This window comes from Phyllostomus hastatus, unplaced genomic scaffold, assembly GCF_019186645.2.
Source record: "Phyllostomus hastatus isolate PE091 unplaced genomic scaffold, TTU_PhHast_1.1 phas_contig_1, whole genome shotgun sequence".
Lineage (NCBI taxonomy): Eukaryota > Metazoa > Chordata > Mammalia > Chiroptera > Phyllostomidae > Phyllostomus > Phyllostomus hastatus.
The window spans coordinates 49,255,561-49,280,315 of NW_025333498.1; the positions used below are offsets into that span (position 1 = coordinate 49,255,561).

Consider the following 24,755-nt stretch of genomic DNA (forward strand, 5'->3'; position numbering starts at 1 on the left):
TAATAAAATATTTTAGACAAAACTCATTAGACTATAAGCCTCTGTTTTTTTTTTTAATCCTCACCCAAGGATATGTTGATTGATTTTTAGAGAGGAAAGAGAGAGACAAAGAGAAACAATGTGAGAGAGAAATATCAATTGGTTGCCTCCTGCATTGGCCCTGACTGGTCAAGTCTGCAACCTAGGTGTGTGCCCTGCCCAGGAATCAAACCCATATCCTTTTGGTGCATGGGACAACGCTTCAACCAACTGAGCCACCCAGGCAGAGTAAGCCTATACTTTTTAAGAAGAAAATAGGAACCACAGAAAAAGTGGTTCTGCCTGGTTTGATCTGCCTGGTTTAATCTGAAACTGTCTATGTCTAGAAACTGTCTGAGAATAGGTGCTGTGTTATCTCCTTAGATGGTCTGAAATCAAGTCCTCCTTCACCAGAATTCCTATGACTGAAATATTGTGCCTTCAATAAGCTTGACTAGCCATTAACATCATGTTGTCAGCTACATCTAATGCCTAGAGAAAGTGTTCCTACTAGCATCTGTGTCATTATTCCACCCTGGGCCAGATGAAGGGATAGACTATTGACATTCTTTCTACCTGTTTCTTCATGTCCTTGTCCACAGTGGGTGGGATTCTCTATGTTTAACATTCTCATTATTAAATGTTTTATATTCATATAAAATATGTAAAATTTCTGAAAAGAATTAGAAGTTACTATAAATTATTTAAATCAATTCACAGAAATTCTACATTGTTCTTATTCTATCATCTAATAGACAAGTAACTGTCAAAAGCAATAAGTAACATATCTGCTGGCATGTTAGAAACTACCAGGGACTACTTTGAGTTACAAGTTCCCAGGCCACACACCAGTAATACCAAATCAGGAGCACTGGGAATTGTGCATGGAGATTGTGTTTTTGTTTTGTTTTGTTTTTCTTAAAATCTGCAAAGAAGATCTTGATATTATGGACCTGGATTAGATTTTCTAGAATGGTGCTTCAGTCTTCCCACGATTACTGCAATCATGATATTTAGATATGCCATCAAAGCAGCTGTCACTAAAGAACTGAAGGCATTGAGAAATTGCAGCCCAGAAGTGATTTTGGGCAGACCTGTCGTTTCCTGTGAGCATAGGGTCTGACTATTTGAGAATGAGCTGAGTTCAGGTGACACTGAACTCTGGTTCAGGTGACACTGAACTCTGTTGGTCACACTGAATGATCACCTAAAGTTTTATTTCAACTTTAGATTACCAAATGATCATCTCTGCTTCTATTTGGAGAATGTAATGTGATTTGTTCATTTATTTCCATCATCAGTAAATTGCTGATCTCTGCCAAATTTCACTGAAACAGCCAACCATACAGTCTTCAAAATAATTCACATCAATAGTATGTATTTGAAAGTTCTCTCATTCCTTTCTTGACAAATACAAACTGCTGACTCACACACCTTTCTATGTCGAGTGTGTTTAACCTCATATTGCAGCTTAATAGTTTCATTCCAAAACAAAGACTGGAATTGGAAGGGGCAGGGAGAAAGTGCAGTAGGTGAAATGAAAGTTTTGCAATATGTTACCATATTTAGGAATCTTAAATTACCTCTAAATAATATACAAGCTATGACGTGAGGCTGAAATGAATCTGTGACAGAATGTTTTACCCAGACTCAACTCCCATCTTTACTCCTAGCAAAGATAGGAAAACAAATTTACTTTGTGGAATTTGTTCTAATTAAGGCATTTTCATTTCAATTCAAAATTATCGCCCAATTTTCTGGATGACCCTGGTTCATCCATCACTGTAGCCAAAATCCAGGCTGTTATTAGTGAAGCATGATATTTAGTCACTTGATTTTCCCAGAATGAAGTTCAATATGTTATCATTGCAGCCTCCCTTTTTCAAGCATCCAAAATTATCAAATTAAAGAAAAGTAATAGTCAATTTCTGGTACCTTTACATTGAAAGTCCCCTATCTCCATTCCTACTCTGTGGCAAGATTATGAAATTAATAAGCTAACTCAAGATAAAATCACATGCACTGTAATTTTTCTAAAATGCTGAGCAACTCATTGTAAAGTTCTGACATAACCACATACAAATTTTTCCTGGATTTATTTGGGAATCACACTTCTAAAAATTAAGTAACAAAACCATGTAAATTACTTTTTACTTATAGGTAAAATAGAGTTATGTTCTTGACTCAGATAATTACACATAGGTTTTCCTACATGTTGTCCACTGCGTACTCAATAATGTATGTGATGCTAGAATTCTTTACTGCCTGACAATATAATATGCATTCAGGCTTTTTTTTCAATCCTTGGCCCCTATCCACTAAATGTCAGTAGAGACTCCTCATTGTTGTGACAACCATAAACCTCTCTTTATAAATTTCCAAAGGAGAACTCTTAAGAACCACTGATCCAATTGATGAGGAAATAGACATCCTTCCAACACACTGAAGGACAGCATCCCACCCAAAGCCTATAAAATGGGGCATTACAGCATAAACTGACCTCTGTATTTTGAAAGAATTTTCTGTTCTTTTGGACTGAGTGGTAAAGGGAGAGTGCTGTGGATTTAGAATGAGAAGATATCTCAGCTCCAATCATGGTCCTGCCTTGAATTCAGGAACTATGTGACTCTGGGCAAGTTACTTTCCCCCATTCTGAGTCTCATTGCCCTTATGAATAAAACACAGGTAAAATAGTGACTGTCCTGCCCATCTCACAGGATGTCCCCCAAATCAAAATATGTGATCTAACTTTGTTATCTAGCTGGTTGTTAGAACTGCACAGTAATTCTTAATGCTCAGTGATGCCATGAAGAGATGGGCAGGGGATTGTGCTTATAAGCCTAGAACTGGCTGGTATTCTGGTTGTATGGATTGACTAAATGTGAGTTCACCATATACAGTAAGTGCTGCTCATACCAATGGCTTCCATCCAAAGGTCTACATTGGATATATACTCCTGTCTGCCTTCTAAGCATGTTTCCTATGTCATCTCTGGGGCATAGCTTCCAGGGCTTTCTTTGCTCTCTTTTCTTCAGTCTCCAGCCCATCTCTCCACTGACACCTCCCCTGTTAAGCTACCACTTTCCCACTTACTTATTTCCTCTGCTTTATGAATGTCCCCACTCTCTCTTACACCTGATTTCTCCAATACACTTTGCATAGGTATGTAGCAGTAGCTCCTATCCTTGACTGCACATTAGAATCAGATTTGTAAGTATTCCTACCATATTAGTTTACATGGCAAAAATTTCCTAATCATTGTTACTCATTTTTTTAATGTCCAGTGACATTTAGAAAGGCTGTGGTAGACCTTTGGAGTTAAGAAATTGGCTCAGGTGGGCGAGAGGCAACCAGTAACAAAGTCTCCAGTGGTCTGTGATGATTTGATATGGCAGGCAGATGTCCTCACAAGAGTAAGAAAACCACAAGGAAGTCATGAAAGCCTAGGAGAGAAGCTGGGAATTAGTGCAGAAGTTCAGGGTCAATGGTGAGCACAGATTAAAGAGTGGTTGGTCTGGATCCAGATGTCATAAGTATATCAGACACTTCTCATAGGATGGTGCTTCTCTTGAAGTCTTAGATGTGCCTGAGGATTTTTCTCCTTGCCATGTGAAGACAGAGCCCTAGTGCTGGTTTGAACAGTAGCATTGAGCAATTCATATACTCACCAGGGAACAACTGAAATTTAGAAATCTGACATGAATTTCATTAAAACTCACATGTTCTACTGAAAGACATTCTAAGTTTTTTTAGGTGAATCCTTGTGAAAGGCCAGGCTAGAGGTAGGAGTTAGACCTAATTTCTGAGGGTATTATTTTAAGACAAGTAGACATTAACCAAAGGGGCTCAGGAACTAGAACTGACTCAGGCTCCTCTTAAGTCAAGGTATCAGGAGAACCAACATAGTGCTGATTCAAAATCAGATGGGTAACTTATTCATGGTTTCTATATGGTGAAGGGGTTTCTTCTACTTAAGTAGACCCTATCCGATATCTGGGAAAACTGGAAAAGTGTCCACCTCCCCCAGCCCTGGGTAAAGGAAACAGAAAGGCCTGGCCAGGAAACAAACCAAGGGCTCACTGTTATTAGCAACATTCTCTTCTTAGGAGAAATAACACCTAGGACAGAAAATTAGAGTGAAATGTAATTATTCAGGCTGAGCAATGTGGCTGAGGTGAGAGGAACTTTCACACTCTGTGACATTGTTACCCCAAGAAAAGCATTAAGTAAGTCTGATGGCAGAGCTCACCTCAGACTTGTCCTGAGATTAGATGGGCCTGAGTAGTATGGTATGCAAGTTAATGGCATGAGTTTAGGGATTTTTATTTAATTTTTAATTTTAATTTTTTTCTTTTTTAATATATTTTATTGATTATGCTATTACAGTTGTCCCATTTCTTCCCTCACTCCCCTCCACCCTGCACACCACCTCCCACCCACATTCCCCCCCTTTAGTTCATGTCCATGTGTCATACTTGTAAGTTATTTAGCTTCTGCATTTCCCATACTATTCTTACCCTCCCCCTGTCTACTTTCTACCTACCATCTATTCTACTTATTCCCTGTACATTGTCCCCCTCTCTCCTCCTCCAATTGCCCTGTTGATTACCCTCCATGTCATCTCCATTTCTGTGGTTGTGTTCTTGTTCTAGTTGTTTGCTTAGTTCGTTTTGTGTTTTTTTAGGTGTAGTCATTAATAATTGTGAGTTTTCTGTCATTTTACTGTATATGTTTTTTATCTTCTTTTTCTTAGATAAGTCCCTTTGATATTTCATATAATAAGGGTTTGGTGATGATGAACTCCTTGAACTTGACCTTATCTGGGAAGCACTTGATCTGCCCTTCCATTCTAAATGAAAGCTTTGCTGGATAGAGCAATCTTGGATATAGGTCCTTGCCTTTCATGACTTGGAATACTTCTTTCCAGCCCCTTCTTGCCTATAAGATCTCTTCTGAGAAATCAGCTGATAGTCTTATGGGCACTCCTTTGTAGGTAACTGCCTCCTTGTCTCTTGCTGTTTCTAGGATTCTCTCCTTCATTTTAATCTTGGGTAATGTAATTATGATGTGCTTTGGTGTATTCCTCCTTGGATCCAACATCTTAGGGATTCTCTGAGCTTCCTGCACTTCCTGGATGTCTATTTCCTTTGCCAGAATGCAGAAGTTCTCCTTTATTGTTTGTTCAAATAACTTTTCCACTTGTTGCTCTTCCCCTTCTCCTTCTGGTGCCCCTATAATTTTTATTTTTATTTTTATTTTTGTTTTTTATTGTTTTTGTTTGTTTGTTTGTTTGTTTTTGCTGATTGAGACTGGCCTGTGTGTCTTTGGGACCTAATAAGCACCTCAATGAGCCTTGGGTCTGCCTGAGCCTAAAGGCTCCCATCCCAACCTCTGCCTATGGAGAGCTGCTCTGGTCCAAAGCTAGAGGTCATTTGTGCAAAAATCTGTGAATATGCTGCTTCCCTGTCCACAGAGGCTTGTCCAGAGCTGTGCCTTCGAATGTTTTTGAACCTTAGCCACTTTACTCCCCACTTACTCAGAGTTCACCATCAGCTTCTTGCCTAAAAGACGTCCTTCCTAACTTAAGTTTTGGATTCATCCTCCAGAGTCTTCATGAAAGTTTATGAGCTTACACCACCCCAGCTGCTCCAATGGCTCCACAGGGGAAGCAGTGCTGCTATCCACATGAGTCATTCCAACTCATGCTTTCTCCATCGTCACTGACGACCTCATTTTGTACATTTTTTTCCATTTTCTGTGTTTTATTATGGATAGATAGCAAAAATTTACATTTCCAGACCTGGTTGGTGTGGCTGAGTGGGTTGAGCACTGACCTGTGAACCAAAGGGTTACTGGTTTGATTTCCAGTCATGGTACATGCCTAGGCTGTGGGTCAAGTCCACAGTTGGTGGCATGTGAGAGGCAACCACACATTAATGTTTCTCTCTGTTTCTTTCTCCCTCCCTTCTCCTCTTTCTAAAAGTAAAAATAAAATAAATTTTAAAAAATAATTTTAAAAAATTATATTTCCATTGATGGCACAATAAGACTTTGGTATAATCAATAGTGGACTGACCTACAGAGGGCTTAGGTTTTAGCAGGCTCTGCTACTACTAATGTAAATTTAAATAAGTATTAAACTTCTCTGACCATCAATTTCTTCTTCAGTAAAATGGAAAAGTAACATCTAGCTCATTTCATCATTGAATTGTAATAAAAATCAAATGAAACTCTAAATACAAACTATACGGAAAAATATAGATAGAAACCATTGATCAATCTACCCATTCATTTACTCTCAAAGAGTTGATGAGCCCCTATTTATTGTGGCAGGGAGAGTTAGCACTAGGGCTACTAATCAAGTGAATTATTTGAATATAGATAAAATAATCATTTTGACAACTATAAGTTACAATTCTGACAGAGGCAGTAAAGGAGAGGTGTGTGGTTCATATGATATGGAAGATCCAAACTCCTTCTGGTGTCAGTTAGCTGAGCTATAGAGAATAGAGAGAATTTACCCAGGTAAAAAGGGTAAGCAATAGAATTCCAGAGACAAGGAATAGCCTAAGTCAGGAGGGACCATGCCAGAAATAAAGGACCACCAGTAAGCCAGCACGGCTTATCTTCTCTATTGGGGACAGGATGAGGTGGTAGATGATGAGGCTTCGGAGGCAGGTATGCACCAGATCACACACTGTTTATTTGTCATGGTAAGGAGATTTGACTCTAACCTAAAAGCAATAAACTTTTAGGGGAGATAAAGGAGAAAGACAAGAAAGTAATATGTTGAGATTTGCATCTTAAGATCATTCCTCTTGTAGATATTTGACTGCATTTCTTGTTTTATTCCTTGACTTTATCTTTCATGGACTCCAACTCAAATCCTTTTGATTGCTGTGGTGGGATGCCCCCCAAACTTAAAGCATTTTGCATACTTGGACTTATATTTTAATCCCCCCATTTATAAATTATATAATTTTAAAGAAGGAGCACAGTCTTCATTAAGTCTCTTCATCTAATCTATGAAATGGTCATGATAATTCATCTAAGAGTTTTGAATGAATAAATGAGATCATGTATGCAATTTCTGGCACATAATGAATCAATAAATGCTAGCTTTGGTTATTACCCTCTCTGGTAATTTACTCTTCTTGTAATCACACTCTTTTAGGTAAGATACATTTTAACTTTTTTCTCTTTTTAATAAGAAGGTGATATTATTGATCTACTATCAGTAGAAAATGGTATTTCATTTATTTCCTATAGAGGGGATGGATTTGCATCAAGACATTTACATTTACTTCTTAAGTTCACTAATGCCCACACTCTACATTACTTCATCTAGGAATAATTTAGCTGATATCAGGAATTAATGCCATTACTCTTTTAGGATTTTGCCAAATGGAGTAATATAAAATGATTCCGGAGTCCAAAAAAAGGGGTGAGTGGGAATAAATTTAGGTTGCTCTCTTACTACTGTTAGTAGTAGCCAGTCAGCTCAGTCTTTTGTTTCATGGCACTTACATTTTTCAAGTGGGAACAGTAGCCCCATATAAAGCAAGTGCAGTTGGTTTTATAGTATTGAAAAATTGTTCACCTTAACCAATAAGATGTTGGGTGTGTGGTGACTTCAATTATCAGGCCCCAGAAACTTTTGTAAATGAAAATGGTCATTTTTGAGTAAGACACAATGGAAAATGTTAGGTAGTGTTTGACCTACAAAGGGTAAAAACATCAAAATTAATTTTGGGATAAAATTAAGATTCTCCTCACAATCTCAAAGCTTTCTTCTCTAATCACACTGCAGACACTATCAGTGAACAGGGAACCTATGTATTATTTCCAAGTTTCTCCCATTGTCAGTCACTATGACAAAGTGCCGACCAGTCTGACAATGATGAATCACTCCAGACATTGAGTTTTCACGTGGCTGTCTGGGGTTCTTAGAAGGCTGAAGTCTGGGAATGCCACAGACCAACACTGGGTACTCTGCTCATGAACAAAGCTGGGATTTGGTAAAAGTTAAGCAGATGCGTTTAGGGAAGAGAGATGTGTAATAAACATTTACTGTCTACAGTTCTACTGTGTCTTCATGTTGCAATTGGTTTAAATGCCTATTAAGTAAATCCTCAATTTCCAAATGCCTTCTTCTATGCTTTGCTGAAATGTGTTAGATTTGAGAGTACATTGAGAAGTTTAAATATTAAACAAATATTTTTGTTTATTGTTTTCAGCTATAAAATAACATGTTAGCTCTCCTTGCCCTTTATCCTTGAAATTTTAAGAAGTAACATAATTCTCTGCTAATAATTTTTTAAAACTGATTAGATCTAACAAACTCAATGCTATTGGAACTTATGATGGATTAGTGCATTGTCTGATGTAAATGTACTTGTAATGTCTACTTTGGTTTCCTGTTGAAGGACTTGTCAATACACCACTGCCTCAAATCCATTTTCTTGGTAAAAATGTTGTAGTTTTCTCATTATTATTCACAAAGGCAGCTTCCTGAGTGATTTCTGCTCCTGCACAATATTCATGATAGCAATTTGATACCTTAGCAGTTTCAAGGTTATCAAGTGATTGAAAATCCTACTGCTTACTTCAAGGTGTAACATACAACTGTGCTGTCATCCATTATAGCAGCATAATAGTTTTTTGTAATGCCTTTCATGAACTGCTGATTTAGAATTGTAAGCCTAACTTCTGAAGGCACTTATCAGTCTCAGTCTGGGGAAGTAATGCTTAACTGGAAAACATTAGTCAGGGACCCTTTGTGTGACTTAAAAAAACAGCAACAAAGAAAAAACAAGTTTAATTTCTCTTTTAGATACTGCTAGAAGACATTAAAATGCATTTGCAAGAAAACAAACAAAAACATAGTTTACCTGGTCTTTAAATGGCTAATGCCAATCAGCAGTGATTCTTAGAAGCATTGGATTTTGCAGGTTGTGGAGATTAAGTTAGAAGCAAAAAATTACTGAGAGAGATGATGGAGATGTTGCTAAACTAAAAACACACAAAAGTCAAGTAAATTCATAATAAAGCTGGGAAGTAAGATCAATCATTATTCCAAATCCCTCTTTAAGCTCCATCCACACATTGAATTTTGGTTTAGGGGTCTCTGGTTGGAGCAGAGGGATTGCTTGAATAAGTTTAGAAAGTAGCATCTGTTTAAGTAACAGATGTCTGTGTCACCAAGGTGCTATGTTCCCCTTTTTATATATGGGGAAATTGCTGCTGAAAGAGTTTTATTGTCTTTATGCAAATGAAAATATCACATTCTTCTCCTTACAGGGTTTCTTTTCATGATGTGATTCTGCAACAACCATAAAGAACTTCAGTTTCATCAAAAATTCTTTTCATATTTTAGAATGTAATAGTTTTTTATGAACTTTCAATTATGCATGAAATGAGGTTTGGGATTGCAGACATTTAAAAAGGCCCTACTGGGTCAAAGCAAATTGAGCAGGGTGAGAGAGAGTGTTGCCCCTCACCTGCTGTGACACCAACAGACAGGACATGGGGAGGCCCCCACACTCCCTCAGAGAGCTCTAAGGATTTGGATGGAGGGCACCTTTTGGAATGATTTCAACTTCATTCATTTTATTTTCAGCTTATGGAAATCTCTTTGCCCCTCTTATTTTTCAGGAGAGATGGTAAGTGGAGTCATCCAAAAATATCCTCCAACCTGACATAAAATTAACCATCCTAAATAGGATAGGAAGTATGCATAAAGAACTGCACTTCTGCTGCACAGCAAGGTACAGTGGTTGTCTTGAAGAAAAGCACTTGTGCAATTGTTTGATTTGCGAGCCAAACTGCTCATATCTGTCATGAATGCCATTTTTACTTAAAGGTCAAACTAGAGATAAGTTATGGATATCTGGATTTGGTTATTTCAAAAACATTGTAAAAATGAATTAAGTCTGTTACTTTGAAGAAAATGATGGACAGCATTTGTTGCCAGTGATAAAATTCAAACTTTCAAGTAGAAATTTGAACTTTAGAGAATTTGTATCTATCACCATGAGTTTACCAGCTTCACAATATTTAAAGACTTTTCTGATGAGATTGACACTGCTGTTAATAAATGAGATTTTTTTATATTGTATAATGAAACGTGTCATTATTTGTAAGATTCACATAATTCAGTGAACTAAGATTTTCCAAGTCATCAATGCATGATGTTACAGGCTCACACATGATGAAAAGATCCATTCGAAGTACAAGATAGGCCAGTGGATTATAATGTAATTGTAAGAAATGTTCACTGAAATGATTTCAGATAACACACAATTAACTTTTAAGTAACTACTACTTGTTAAGATTTGGTGTACTAAGAAAAAAGGAATGTAATTATCAAAAAAAGCAATTTAAATTCTCCTTATTTTTCCAACTATAGTCCTAAGGACAGATTTTTGTCATGTATTTCCCTCAAATAACAAACAACAGATTGGATGCTCAAGTATATATAACAATCCAGCTATCTTCTATTCAGCCAGACATTCACAAGATTTATACTGACAGAGGTATTCAGAGACTATTAAATTGACTGGCTTATTAAAATAAACCTGAAAGATCTTTTGTCAAAGTTATCATTTTGTGGACAATTATAAAAATTAAAGTGATTTCAGGAGCTCATGGGTGTCTCATATTTTCCAAGAACAATGGATTCTACATCTATGGAAAGCATGTATGTATGGTAAACCAAATATCCCTAGGTATCAGCAGCCTAGTATCAGCAGCTGAGGTCAAATGAACATTAAGGCCTTACCAGGCTAATTAAGATGTACCTGCATACTTCAGAGCCTCAACATTCCCTCTTCTGGGTCCTATACTTCTCCCACCCTACAAGTTTTTTGAAACTATCAAAAATTTTTTTAATATTTTATTGTTTATGTTATTACAATTGTCCCAATTTTCCCCCTTTGCTCCAACCACCCAGCCTGCCCTCTACTCCTCACAGTCATTCCCCACACCATTATCCATGTCCATGGATCATTCATGTGTATTCTTTGACTAATCCCTTCACTTTCTTTCAATCAGTCCCCACCTCCTCCTCCCTTCTTACAGCTGTCAGTCTATTTCATGTCAAACTATCAGTTATGTTTGTGAATCAATTAAGTTCACAAGAATCCTCTTTTCCTTTCTGTGTAGCTCAAGTCAGAGCCAACATTATTCATGCTTTCCTTCAGGTTACTAGAGACTGGATGGGCTTAACGCCATTGTCATCAAATTGCATCCGTCACCATTGTTCTGAGAAAGCTAGGAGGATGTCATTTTTTTCTAAGAAATGGGAGTATAGTGAGCATCCCAGCAGGGACTACGAGCTATGAAATAGGAAGAGACTTGCTGCCTATTCAAGGCCATGAGGAACAAAGAGATGGTAGTCTCTGCAAACAAACAAACAACCCCTAGAAACTAGTGGGGACTAGGTATAGGGTCTAGGTTAGCACTTGGCGAAGGATAGGGGATATTTGGGAGTGATGAGGTAAAAAGCTGAGCTTCCACAAAGGACATAGCTATATTAGAAATATAGTTTGTGAAAATGTTCTGGTAACATTAAAAAATGAGGTCCTTATGACACCCAGATGTTCCCAAAGTGTCTATAAAGACACCCTAGCTAAAGGAAAAAATACAACTCAGGGTATAATGATTCTCTTTTATCAATACTTACCTGAGAGATGACCCATGTCTTCTAACCCTGCTTTTCATCAAGAGCTAATGAAACTATGACTGGTTATTGAGTGACTCCTCCAAAGAGAGGAGAGTTGTCGTAACTCAGTGGGATACATTTAATGTTGGAAATGTAAGAGGCAGGTTTGGGGGTAGGCAAGACTTAAATATTCCTAACAGCTGAAAATAGCTGCAAACCCCACTCATGCTGAAGCTACTGCCTCATCTGAAGTTGAACCATTTTTCTCTGTTTCTCTTCACTCAATATGTGTTGTCTTAAGAATCATATTTGGGGGAAAGGAACCTCTAGAGACAGGGAATTTCAGAAAATACCTTTCAAGCACTCAAGTAAACTGATGCTGGTCCCCTTTGTCCCTCAGACTGTATGAGTGTGTTTATAGATATTTCATAAACTAATATTCAGTAAACACAACATTCCTTTGGAGATAAGTATGACTTAAAAAAGGTTTATCATGATTCAAAATTATTTTTAATTATAAATGCTGAAAGTTATCTCCATAATTATAGACAGGTATGATTTGATAATCTGCAGAAATCAGTTCTCAGAGATTATTATGAAATTTTAGTGAGGTTGTTTGAATTGAAAGACATAGAATATAACAGAAGGCTTAATAAAAAATATTCACTTCAGTATTATGGCTACAATTTATATGAAGGTGGGTGTAGAGTCTTTGTCTAAAAATGGTGAAACTCAAATGTCATGTTTATAGTTGCAGTAACAGTTTATTTGTGGATATTTTTACAGATGTCATTAGAATGGTCATTATTAGTCCTGTGATTTCCCAGATAACCTAACACTAAGAAGAGAGCACCAATCATACCTGCGTAGAGTGTCAACTGAGGCATCTGGAGACTTTGCTGCATATCTCAATTACCAAAACTGACTACCTAAAGACACATTGTACATCTGAGTATATGATCTCTCTCCTCACCATCTACAACTCCATTTTATTTACATCCTCAACAAAGCAGCTCCTGAATATTGTCTGGATATTATGAAGGCAGAATATAAAACAGTAGAGTAGGAAGTAAAGTTAAATGGGTGTGATTGGTGAGATAAATGTAAGAGTCCATAATAGGGCAATCATGAAAAGATGTGTGTTGCAGCTAGAGTGGGAGCAGAGGCTCAGGATCAGAGGGCAGGTGCTTGCTTCCTTAAGTCAGCCTAGATCACACTGCCTTTGACCCAAATTAACAGGCAGGTGTTCAGGGAAATTCCAGATTACATATAGTAAATAGATTTCTTCTGGTATACTGACAACACTTGACGGACAATGGAGCTGGCATTCTGTATCGAAATAGAATTGGGGTTGTGGGGAAGAGAAGGTTGTAATTCATTTATAATATCTGCCATGGACATGACAAGGGTGACCGCTACATGTGTGACATATTTACCACCCTGCTCCACATTTTTCTGAGCAGCCTGCTAAATGTATGACTATCTCTTCCTTCCACATTCTCAGGTTCTAAGGTCACCTTGATGTTCAGTGACATTGCCTGCTGTAGAGATTGGCATGTGTATGAAAATTCCTGGCACAGGTACTTCTATCTTTTCTTGTCCTCCAATTTCTAGAAGACATAAGGGATTTAAGTCTCTATATTCATCATTCTCATAACCTTCTTCACTGGTCCTGTTCCCAGAATAATTTTCCTAAGACTCTGCCAGAGATGCTGTCCATTTCTGTATTCTCTCAAATGAGAGACATAGACAAAAAAAAAACTAAACTATTTGTCAGAGAGAGAGAGGATTCAGTGGGACTATTCCCTTAGGACACTAAAATCCCTACAATAATTCAAATGAAATGACAGCCAAATAACTTCTTTATTTGTTCCCTTCCCTTGACTTGCTACCAGAATGTGGACAGTTTTTTAGAAAGCCCAAGTTAAAAATTGCTTACTCTCTCTATTTATATTGCATTTTAATTTAATCGGTTGCTTTCCTCCATTTGTTTGGAGGTGGCGACCCAGCTCTAGGGGCCTAGGGATGATGAAGTAAACAAGGGGAGAGAGAGAAAGAGAGCACACACATGAAAAACCCCATCAGCAATACTTTCTCTTATTTACAGTGACAACCCCCAGCAAAGTATAAAAATATATTAGAGATATGACAGCTTTGTTGCTTCTTGATCACAAACCAGCGCTTAGGAGCTCACTTTTGTGAAGAGATAAAAAGGGCTGCATCTTGATAAACCAGGGTGATGAAAAAGGAGATAGAGAAATTGAGCAAAGGGCAATGTGCCCTAGACAAAACCAGTATAAGGGCAAATACTCTAAATAAAAGGGAGATTCTTCAGTTATTATCTGTGGATGCCCTCAACTGCAAATGGATGAAAACCACTTCCCATCCACAAATTAGAATGCCAGGAAGGCAAGAAGTCTTTAGACTTGCTTTCCAGTACTAGGATTTATATTTGATAAATAAAACATTCAGTCTTCAATTTACTTCCCATCAAAATAAGAGATGCATGGAAGAATACCTGAAAATATTTGAGGCATTCCTATTCTTGTGTTAAAATAGAGGTATTTTCCAACTCATAAGTGGGTCCATGATTGAAAGTTCAACAAAAGTGCGCTCTGTGCTAAGATGCAGATCCTGCTCTCAAAAGACACTTCCATGGAACCAAAAGTTTTCTGGAAGTTGATTTGAAACTTGCAATGCCTTTAAGCTCTGTTGGGTGGCTCAGTTGGTTGGAACATTGTTCCAAGCACCAAAATGTTACAGGTTCAATTCCCTGGCAGATCACATACCTATGTTTGATTCCCATTCAGATCACATATTTAGGTTTTGGGTTTGAGTTTCAGTCAGGACATGTATAAGAGGAAACTGATCAATGTTTCTCACACTGATGTTTCTCTCTCACTCTTGCTGTCACTGTCACCCTCTTCTACTCTCTTTAGAAATCAATTAAAAAAAAACTTGTAATGCCTTCTCCATAGAAATTATGTTAAATGTGGCTGTTGGTTTTCAGTTCCCAATCACTTTGTTTTTGAAATATTACTTCAACTGTGCCACACCAACTCTTCTTTTACTGGCACCATTATTATTATTATTATTATTACTATGATGGGAAAATGTATTTTGAGTTTCAATCTAGGACAGAGGAAGTGCTTTGCTGACAGAATCCATTAAAATATCTGACTTCCCTGGTTCTGAGTCACTTGAAAAGGGAGAAAAGCTGCAGAGAAGTGGAGGGCAGAAGGTTCCCTGCCTATGAAAATGTCAACAGTCACTCCTCACTACAAGTGTGAGTACCCAAGAATCCCAGTTTTGACTTAGGCTGAAGACATCTCACCATTGCTTTAGATATGTTTCTCTGATTCTGTCCTTGCTATCCATTCTCCTAAACCCCCTGGTCCACCTAACTTGACTAATTTTAAGAGCACATGCAGTTTTACATCAAAGTCCTTTCCCAGTCAGGACCATGACCCATTACTCCCCATCCACCCTTGTTTCTACTCCTGATTCATGTTCGATTGCTATCTCAGCTCTTCCACCCTAGCAGACTCTTCATCAGAATACCCAGTCTTTATGAATCTGCTTCTAACTACCTTAGCTTATCTTTGTCATGATTAAGCATTGTCTTTGATGTGTGATTCTGCCTGCAGGTAATCATCCCCACCTCCCTGACGCCCATATGCTCTCTTTGGTATCTGAGGTCAAGAGAAAATATTCCAATGAGAAGTATGAAGAAGGGAAAATGGGAGTTATTTATTAACTTCAGTTAACTCTTATTAACTCTATAATTATTTAAAGAGTTATTTAAGTCAGCCACCCATCCACCAACTCCACTAATTCCACAATTTAAAGTGGGTTTTTTTGATGATACTGAGGTCATTAAATCCCCACATATTCTTCTCCATTCCTTTCCTACTTCCCCCTTTGAGACTTATAAGGGTCTTGCAAAAAAATAATAAAAATAAAAAGAAGGTACACACACCCCAACTCAACTCCCGACTCCACCAACTTCACTGTGAAGCTTTTCCATCAGCACAGTTTCCCAACCATCAGAATGTTCTTTACCAAGTCAGAGTTCTTTTCATCACCATCACTAATTTGAGGTTTGGTTTCTTACTTTTTTCTCTTTAAAAAAAAAAAGAAATCAGCAAACCCTGAGGAAAAGAGGAAATTACAGAGAGGTGGGCAGGAAAGAGGATTTAAAATAGTAATTAAGAAGGTGGGGAAATACCACTTAAATGTCAAGTCTACTGGTGGGCACATGTAAAAGAAAGCCAAACTGACAGACTTTTTAAAAAGGTATAAGTAGATAATGTTTACTTATTTATTTTAAAATTTACATACACAAAAATCCCCTCCCTTTGGCATACAATTCTAGTTTTCACAAATGCCCCTACCATTCTCAGAATACAGAATAGTTCCATCACTCCAAAAATACTGCCTCTTGCTACTCCTTTGTAATCCGACCCTCCCCCAGTCTTTAACCCTGACAACCACTGATCTCTTTTCTGTCCTTACCATATTTTAAAATTGGAGATGAAAATTTCCTATATAGGTGGTAAATATGGTTTCCTTCTTATCTCAGCATGGCCCTTGGTCTAAAGTTTTTGTTGCACTATAGCTCACAATAATGAAGTTCAAAGAAGAGTTATGATTTTTCCAAGCATTCCTATCATTGTTTTGGCGAATGCTTTCCTGCCTGGATGCAGAGGAAGGTGTGGGGGTGGGGATAAATTGTGTTTGAAAAAATGAACAAGATCTCATAGAAAGGACATTTTCAGCACAGAATTGCAATCCTGATATCAAATTAGAATTGCTTCTCAAAGAGTAACAGCCTTTATTAAAGTAGGTACAAACTTTTTCCAGAGAAACCCAGGTTTGATATAACTTTTAATTAAGCTTTTCAAAAGTTGGAGCTCATTTATTCTTCCCTCTGTCTGCCACCTAGCAGCAGTGTGCGGGGCTCTGTATTCACTGAGGCATTGCTTGGAATTCTAATTCAAATTTGAGTTTTTATACATAATTTTTGTTCATTCTATGAGTTTTCTAAAATCATTTGCTTAAATGTCATCAGTATCTATTTCCCCCTCTCCCTCCATTTTCACTAAGGCAATCTCTCTGGATAAGGTTATTAAGGATTTCAAGCTATCTCTTTTCAATACCAGATCACAGTTAGTATTTTAAAATCAAGTTAAACAAAATAAATTCCTTAAACAAATTAAATTACAATATGCATTCATTTCTTATCCTGACTAGAGATAAAAAGGTGATAAAAAGAACCTTAAGAAAATTATTTTGGCAGAAGTATTATGAAAACCAGGTGAGCTTTTTAGCGTTTATCTGAATAATGAAAGGCCCAATACTGTGAAAAGTTTTAACCAAATTTGAAATACCAACCAGCATTTCTTTTGGCATCCAAACTAAAAAGCAAACAATAAAAAAGAGCAGGCATTGGTATGAAGCAAAAATCACTCTGTGGCTTTTTTTTTTTTTTGGTGGTGGTATGATGTTTCAGAGGCAAGAAACTCACACGTGTATTCAGGATTCCCAAAATCATATTTTTAAAAGTTACCAATTTCATTCCATACACCTTTACTATCTCTGATCCAATCTGCATTCCATCACTGCTAGAATTACACCAGTCGAAGTATTTATTTATACTAGCAGAATAAAGAGATTTTATATGTACTTTGTATACATTATATATCCTTGTTTAATCATGTGTTTATTGACAGCAAATTTCATTTGACTGTACAAGCTGCATTCGGAATTGATAACTCTAAAATGTAACATCAACTGTGCTTATGAGAAGCCATGTTATAGCTACTTAAATTGGCTGACACGCCATGTATGATGTCTCATTATAGAACATCCAGGGAAAAGAGCTAGTTATTCAGGTGCTATAGGTAATAACAACAACTCTTAGATGCTTATATAGGAAATAATACATAAATACATATATACATACCTACACACATATGCTTTATTTTTAATAAGCCATATTGATAAGTAGATCTTAATTATTTTACACCATCGAGATCACAAGGGTAATTACTATGATCCGCTTATGTTTTCCAAATAGTGTATTATGATGATTTGATATATGATTAAAAATGGAAAATAGCTTTGAATTTAGTGAAGGAGGGTTACCAAAGAGTCAAAGAATGAGGTGCATGGAGTGCACATAGGCTACAGCAGGGTATACTTACATACCATTTCATTCACATGGATTCAGCGTAGTGCTCAGTGCATGGAAAATTCAAGTTTTACTTTTGGAACTTTCTGAGATTTTTTTACTTCCAAATATTTTTAATCAACAGTTGATTGAATCTCTGGATTGTTGGGAAATGCCCTGCCTGTTTTCAGAAGCTGTAACCTCCCATGGCTAAGGCTGAGTAAAAAGACCTTGGGGCCATAAGCCACTAAGGAGACTAAACTTATCCTCCTGGCAGGGGCACAGACTCTGCCCTCTTTAGTTCACCCTGCTTGGCCCCTGGAGGGTGGCTGAATAGTCAATGACAGGTAAGATTCCTCAAGGGAGGAACAACCTAAGACAAGCACAGTCAGGAAGGGACCATCAGGGAAGGACTTAGGAGACTATAGAAAAGGGGTGATAGACCTTTACCCTTTGGCTTTGTTATAGCCTGAGTACTCATTCTATCTGTTAAAAAGTCCCCTAATCTCTTGGCTGCCTTACTTCCTCTGCCTGACTTAAGCCAAAACAATGCCGAAGTGGGGTGTGGCCCTGTGCTTGAAAAGGCAGTTCCCTGGGGTGATCAGGCTTAAGAAAGAAGACATAAAATCCCATGAACCCTGCTTTACTAAGAACGCTCTCAATTTAAATGATAAGGGTTCAAGCATAAAATAAGTTTGTTTCCCAAAGTTTTATGGCCCTTTGGTGTCACTCTATCTGACCCTGACTCAGAATAAACCCTTACAGTTCTTAATCATTACTGCCTGACAATGATTTATGAGCTTTATGTATACACCCTGTGTTCCTATACAAACTAAATCCAATAAAAGCACATTGAGAAAGAGGCTTAAGGCCCTTTTCTTCTGAGAGATTAGCCACTTTTCCTTCCCAAGCAGATCATGTCTTAGTAGACTTATTCTCATCCATGGCAGCCAGGAAGCCTCTACAGGATAAATTCCCCCCATAGTGGATGTGAAAACAGCTAATATGAAAAGCCAACTGTACATTAATATGTGATAGGAGGCATACAGAATTATTTCATATTTTCTTTGTTCCAGTCTTCTCTAACATGGAAAATAATCTTTATATTGGAAGGGTACAGAATGTGAGAGGTAATATGATGTAATTTAAAAGAAACAGTCCATGGAGTTAAAAACATGAATTTGAATCCAGACTCTTCCAAATCATAGTGGGTCAGAGGTGTTGTTTATAATACCCATTCTCTTTCCCACTGTCTCACTAATAAATTGTCTTTCACTTTAAACTCGTGCTGGCTAGTGTTTGAATTATTTCTTGCATGAAGCCAAGGACTCAAAGTGGTTCATGAACCTTGCCCCTGGAACACCTGCATCATTAGGAGGTAGTGACCTTTAGAAGGTGATTCAGTCATGAAGATACAGCTCTTATGAATGGGATTAGGTACTCTTACAAAAGAGATTCCAAAGAACTTTCTTGCCCCTTCCAACATGTGATGAGGCAATGATAAATTATCTGATAACCAGAAAATGGGCTTTCACTAGACACCAAATCTTCTGGCACCTTGATTTTAGATTTCCCAACCTCCAAAACAATGAGAACTAAATACTTGTTATATAAGCCACCGTCTATGGTATTTTTGTTATAGCAGTTCAAATAGTCTAAAAATTATAAAAGAGACACCTTTAGAAGTAGAGCTATCCTATGATCCAATTTCAAATTTTTAATGGGTATTATATGAAGAAGGAATTAGAATCATTCTGTTTAGTTTAAGCAACCAGAGATATGAGTACTATGTAGAAGTTATAGCAAGGCAGAATTTGGCTGAATACAAAGACTTGTAAGAACACTAGTCTTGAGATTTGATAGACTAGAATTATGTTACTTCCTAGCTAGGTGTCCTAGAGTAAACAAACTAAACTCTCAGAATCACAGTTTTCTCATCTGTATAAAGGCAAGCTCACAGAAGCACTGCAAAGTAAAAAATCCTATACTAAATTTGAAAAGATCCACGTAGTTTCTGGCATATGACAAGTATATAGGTGGAATTATAATTGTATTAATGACAGAGATGCTCAATAATGAGAAGGATGAAGGCTTTCTAATGATGGAGAGTATTTTGATAGTGTAAATGATCGAGCACATTCTGAATCATTTAAAATAACTGGAAGGCTAGTGTGGGCAGCACACATCAGGGAAAGTAGTTGCATTCAGTTCCCACCCTTATGGGCTAGCAATCACATGATGACTAGTGGGGCAGATAAGGCAAATATATTAATAAATGATACTCTAGGAAAAATGCTATCAAAGTTGCAAGAGGCTTAGCAGATTAAGAGCATGAGTGCAAATCCTTTTAAGGGAAATATAGAAAGCTCCATGAATGTGGCAGTACATGAAAAATGGAAAAATTTTCCATGGGTGGGGTAAGAGGAGAAGCAGGGCATTACAGAAGAAACTATTATGAGGAGAGGTAACAGATAGGAAAGCACAGGGATATATCCAGAGAGGCAGCATGATTTGAAAGAATGTCATGGCAACCATAAAGTAAAATGATTTGGGGGTCACAGAATGAGTCTTGGGCTTAACTTGGGGGGCAGTGGGGAGAGAGTAGATATTTGGAGGAGAGGGGTGACTTTCTTAAAACTGCTTTAAAAAACTAAATTTGAGAGTGGCAATGAAAAATTGGTTAGAATCTGCATGATTCCTAACATAGGAAGACAAATAAGAAAAATAGCAGTTTGTTCTGCCTGTTGGCAGCCAACACCTTCCACAAAATCACAATGAGTTTGCACCCTGGGCCTGGAATCTGGCTGCAAATTTAGCAGTGCATGCTTACTCTCACCACTTTCCAACCATGGAGCACACCCCCAGAAAGTGAGCAAGCTTTGGGCCTTTGTGAAATTGTGTAAGCAGGATCCCACCATTCTGCATACAGAGAAAATGCACTTTGTGAGGGAACGGGTGGAGAGCATGGGAGGTAAAATACCCCTTGCTACTCATAAAACTAAATCAGAAGAAATATCAATGAAGGAAAAACAGATAGTAAGTAGGTGAAGGAAAACACAAAAAGAGACAAACCATCAAATGAGAAAAGTGATCTAAAAATTGACCATGGTTGCTTTATCCACTCATCTATTGAAGTACACTTGGGCTGCTTCCATATCTTGGTGATTGTAAATAACACTGCAGTGAACATAGGGGTGCTGTGTGCTTTCAAATTAGTGTTTTGTGTTCCTTTGGATATATTCCCAGAAGTGGGACTGCTGGGTCAAAAAGCAGATCAGATCCATTTTTAAATTTTTGAGGTATCTCTATACTGCTTTCCACAGTGGCTGCAACAGTCTGCATTCTCTCCAAGAGTTCAAAAGCATTCCCCTTTCTCCACATCTTTGTTAGCACGCTTGTTTGTTTATTTGTTGATGAGAGCCATTCTGACAGGTTTGAGATGGACATCTACACATTGGAATACTACTCAGCTATAAAAAGAAGAAAATGTTACCCTTTGTGACAGTATGGATAGACCTGGAGAACATTATGTTAGAGTGAAATAAGCCAGTTAGAGAAAGAAAAATACCATATTATTTCACTCATCTGTGGAATCTAATGAATAAACTGAACTAACAAGCAAAACAGAGACAGACTCACAGATGGAGAACAGATGACAGCTAGTGGTGGGTGGGAGGATTAGGGGGTAAAGGGATTGAGCAAAAAAAGCAATAATGACTCATGGACATTGACAACAGTGTGGCGATTGCTGGGAGAAGTGGGGTATAAAAGGACTAAAAGGTAATGGAAAAATACATTAAAGATTAAGCAAAAGTAAGAATAAAAATTGACCATGAAGATGTGATTGAACAGACACTGATGCCTCTCAAGAAATGGGAGATGAAAATGTAGAGATAACTGAAGAGATGAAGGATCAGGCAAATGGTAAAAATACGGCTTCCATTTATTCCCTAGATGACAGTGAACTACAGAAAGCTTGTTCACAGGTGCCATAAATCTAAATCCTCACCTGGCCCATCTGTATACAAAGAGAATGAGTTTCTTCATCAAATTACAGAAGTCAAAAATCGTCATCTGAGACTGTGACAGAGCTATTGAAATATATCTTGTTTCACTTCAGCCTTACAAGTGGTGAGGAAAAGCATACAGACTTCTGGGACGTTGGGAAGAAGCAGACAATGATCTTGACTTTGTATGTAAACTGGATTATGATGAAAATGCTAGTTCAATGCTGAATGAAGTTCAACTAAGGCCACAGAAATTTCAGAACATAAAAGAAAGTATAAGCATAAATGTGACTAGTGAGAGGTCAAAGAAAGAATAGAAAGAATTAAAAGAGCTCAGAAAGAACATGAGAGAGCCCAGAAAGAGAAAGAAGCCAGACAACAATCAGGAGTTCAGTATGGCTGTTTTTCCAGGTGTCTTTCCTGAAGGAAAGATGCATAGTAATTTTCCTGTAGGAATGCCTGGAAGGGAAGAGGGCATGCCTAGAATGGCAAAAATGCCTGGGCTCAATGAAATTCTTAGTGATACAGCAATTATTACAGCCATACAGGATCTAGAAGTTATGGTGGCCTTCCAGGATGTGTCTCAAAACCCAGCAAATATGTCAAAATATCAGAGAAACTGAAAGGTTACACATCTCATCAGTAAATTGTTAGCCAAATTTAAAAGTCACACATAATGTCCTTCTGATGAATGAAGCCCTTGCTGAAGGAAAAACAACTTAGATCAACCCAACTGATTTGCTGTATCACAAACCAGTATATCTCTGACCTTCTCATGAAGAAAGCTGCAGCGCTTTGATGAGAATCCCTACTGCTCTGCCCCAAATGCAGCTATAACATTTTACAGTGGTTTGCCATTAGGGTATTCATTCAGATCATGTTTTTTTTATAGGAATAATAAAATTTAAACACTTTTAAACCTTCAAAGATTACAAGATAGTGGCAAAGTAGGTGAAAAATACACTCACCTTCTCCAAGGACCAAAATGGAATTATAACTAAAATATAGAGCAATCAACCTGAATAACCAGAAGGCTAGCTGAACAGAAATCTTATAACCAAGGATTTACAGAAGAACCCTACAAAGATTTGGGAAGAATGGTAGAGATGTAAAAAGGGCTGTCCCCACTCAAATCAGGTAGAAGCTGAGACTCCAAAGGGATATCTTAGCTGCAAAGTTTCCCCCAGAGGAGTGTGGGGTCTCAATCCCACTCTAGGCTCCTAAATTCAAAGTACCAGAGCCAGGAAGAACCTACTTCATGCAACTCGAGTGCCCATGTAACATCTGTCTGTGACAAGCAGCAAGGATTTTGTCTACCCAGAAGAGGCTAGAGTTAGCTAGGGACAAAGGTGTCCTCTTAAAAGACCAGTGGACAAAATCTTGTTTGAAGCCACTCACTCTGGACTCTGGTAGAGGGAGGATGGGTCAGACTATAGTTGTGTGAGGAAAGACTTGGGTTTGTGGCTCTGGAGAGATAGCTGAAGGAACAGCCACCAGGATCTCTGTATTTAGTTATTTTGCCACACCACAGAAGCCACTTTTCTTGGGTGGAGCACTCCCCTCTATAATACATGAGCCTTGGGGAATTAAATAATCCCACCTTCAGGTCACCCTATTGCCCCAACCTATAGAGCTTGTGCCCTACAGAGGACTAAATTGCCTGGATCAGGGTGTACAGGTCTGGGCAGACTCAGCGGGGTATCAGTGACTGAGTTGTGTGTCTTTGGGGTGGAAGTCATCACCCCCACTTTCTTGTGAAGCTGACAAGCAGTGAAGAACCACAACCCTACATGTGGTTCTGCTAGCCCAACCTTCCCAACACCTGGTGGCCCTGCCTTGCTGAGCTCAAGCTCCCAGCAGAATCTGGGACAGACTGAGTTGTGTGGCTCTAAGATGGGGGTCATTTTTCTGTTGCATGCCCAACCAACACAGACTCTTCCCTTAACATATTGTGGTCTGTTTGGACCTGATAACCTCTGTTTGCCTCACTCTGATGACACCCTGAGGCCTGACCCCACCACAAAGATCTATAGACACCCAGTGGAGGGCAGCTAGATATGGTATACCTTGGGACTTTGACTGAGTATCCTCAGACCCAGCACTGGCACCAAGTTGGAACCTACATATCTGGTGAACACCACTTGCTCCTACATGACTCACTGTGAACCTACTTCATGCAACTTGAGTATTGCCAGAGGCTACTTCAGTGACTAATCCTAACAGGCAGCTGTCAGAAAGAGGCAGCCACAGACAGATCTTAAAGTACCTTGGACCTTTTGCTGACAAGCCCCGAGCAGGGTGCTGGTAGAAGCCAGCCTTGGTGAGCTTCACAGTTGGGGCTGCCTTGGTCCTTCCCAGAAAAGGTAGCCACAGCTGTGGATTGCTTTGCAGCTCCCAACATGTTGTTCAGGGCCAGTGACAAGCAGTTTTGACATGGATCTGCACCTGAGTCCCTCCCAAAGAGGTCTCAGAACAGTCACACCCAGTGGCCAGCTTCAGACAACATCAGAGCAGGATCTAATTAGCTTCACCAGTGGCATATTCATAGGGAGATCTTGGCAGAAACCAGACCCTCCTAAAGTGAAATCTGCTTCCTGTAGTCAGCAATTCCACAGCAGCTAGTACCCTGTAGTTGGGGGTTGATCATCACAGTCAACCAGCCTGATGATTCTCCTCACACACAAATTGGCCAATAACAATGAAGACTCAATTACAACAACTGTGCTCATATAATCCACATGAGGGACATTCCTGGAGCACCTAACTCAGGCGATCAAGGACACTGCACCACCAGGTCCCACAGGACATAAAGAAGATCAACCCAATACATATAAACAAGCACAGAGAGGCAGCCAAAATGAAGAGACAAGAAACATAGAGAGCCAGAGAAAACTCT

General features: G+C 38.3%; 1 pseudogene; it reads left to right on the forward strand.

Moving 5' to 3' along the window:
• The first annotated feature begins 18,192 nt into the window (after nucleotides 1-18,192).
• Nucleotides 18,193-22,536, forward strand: LOC123826096 (annotated as a pseudogene).
• The last annotated feature ends 2,219 nt before the right edge of the window (nucleotides 22,537-24,755 follow it).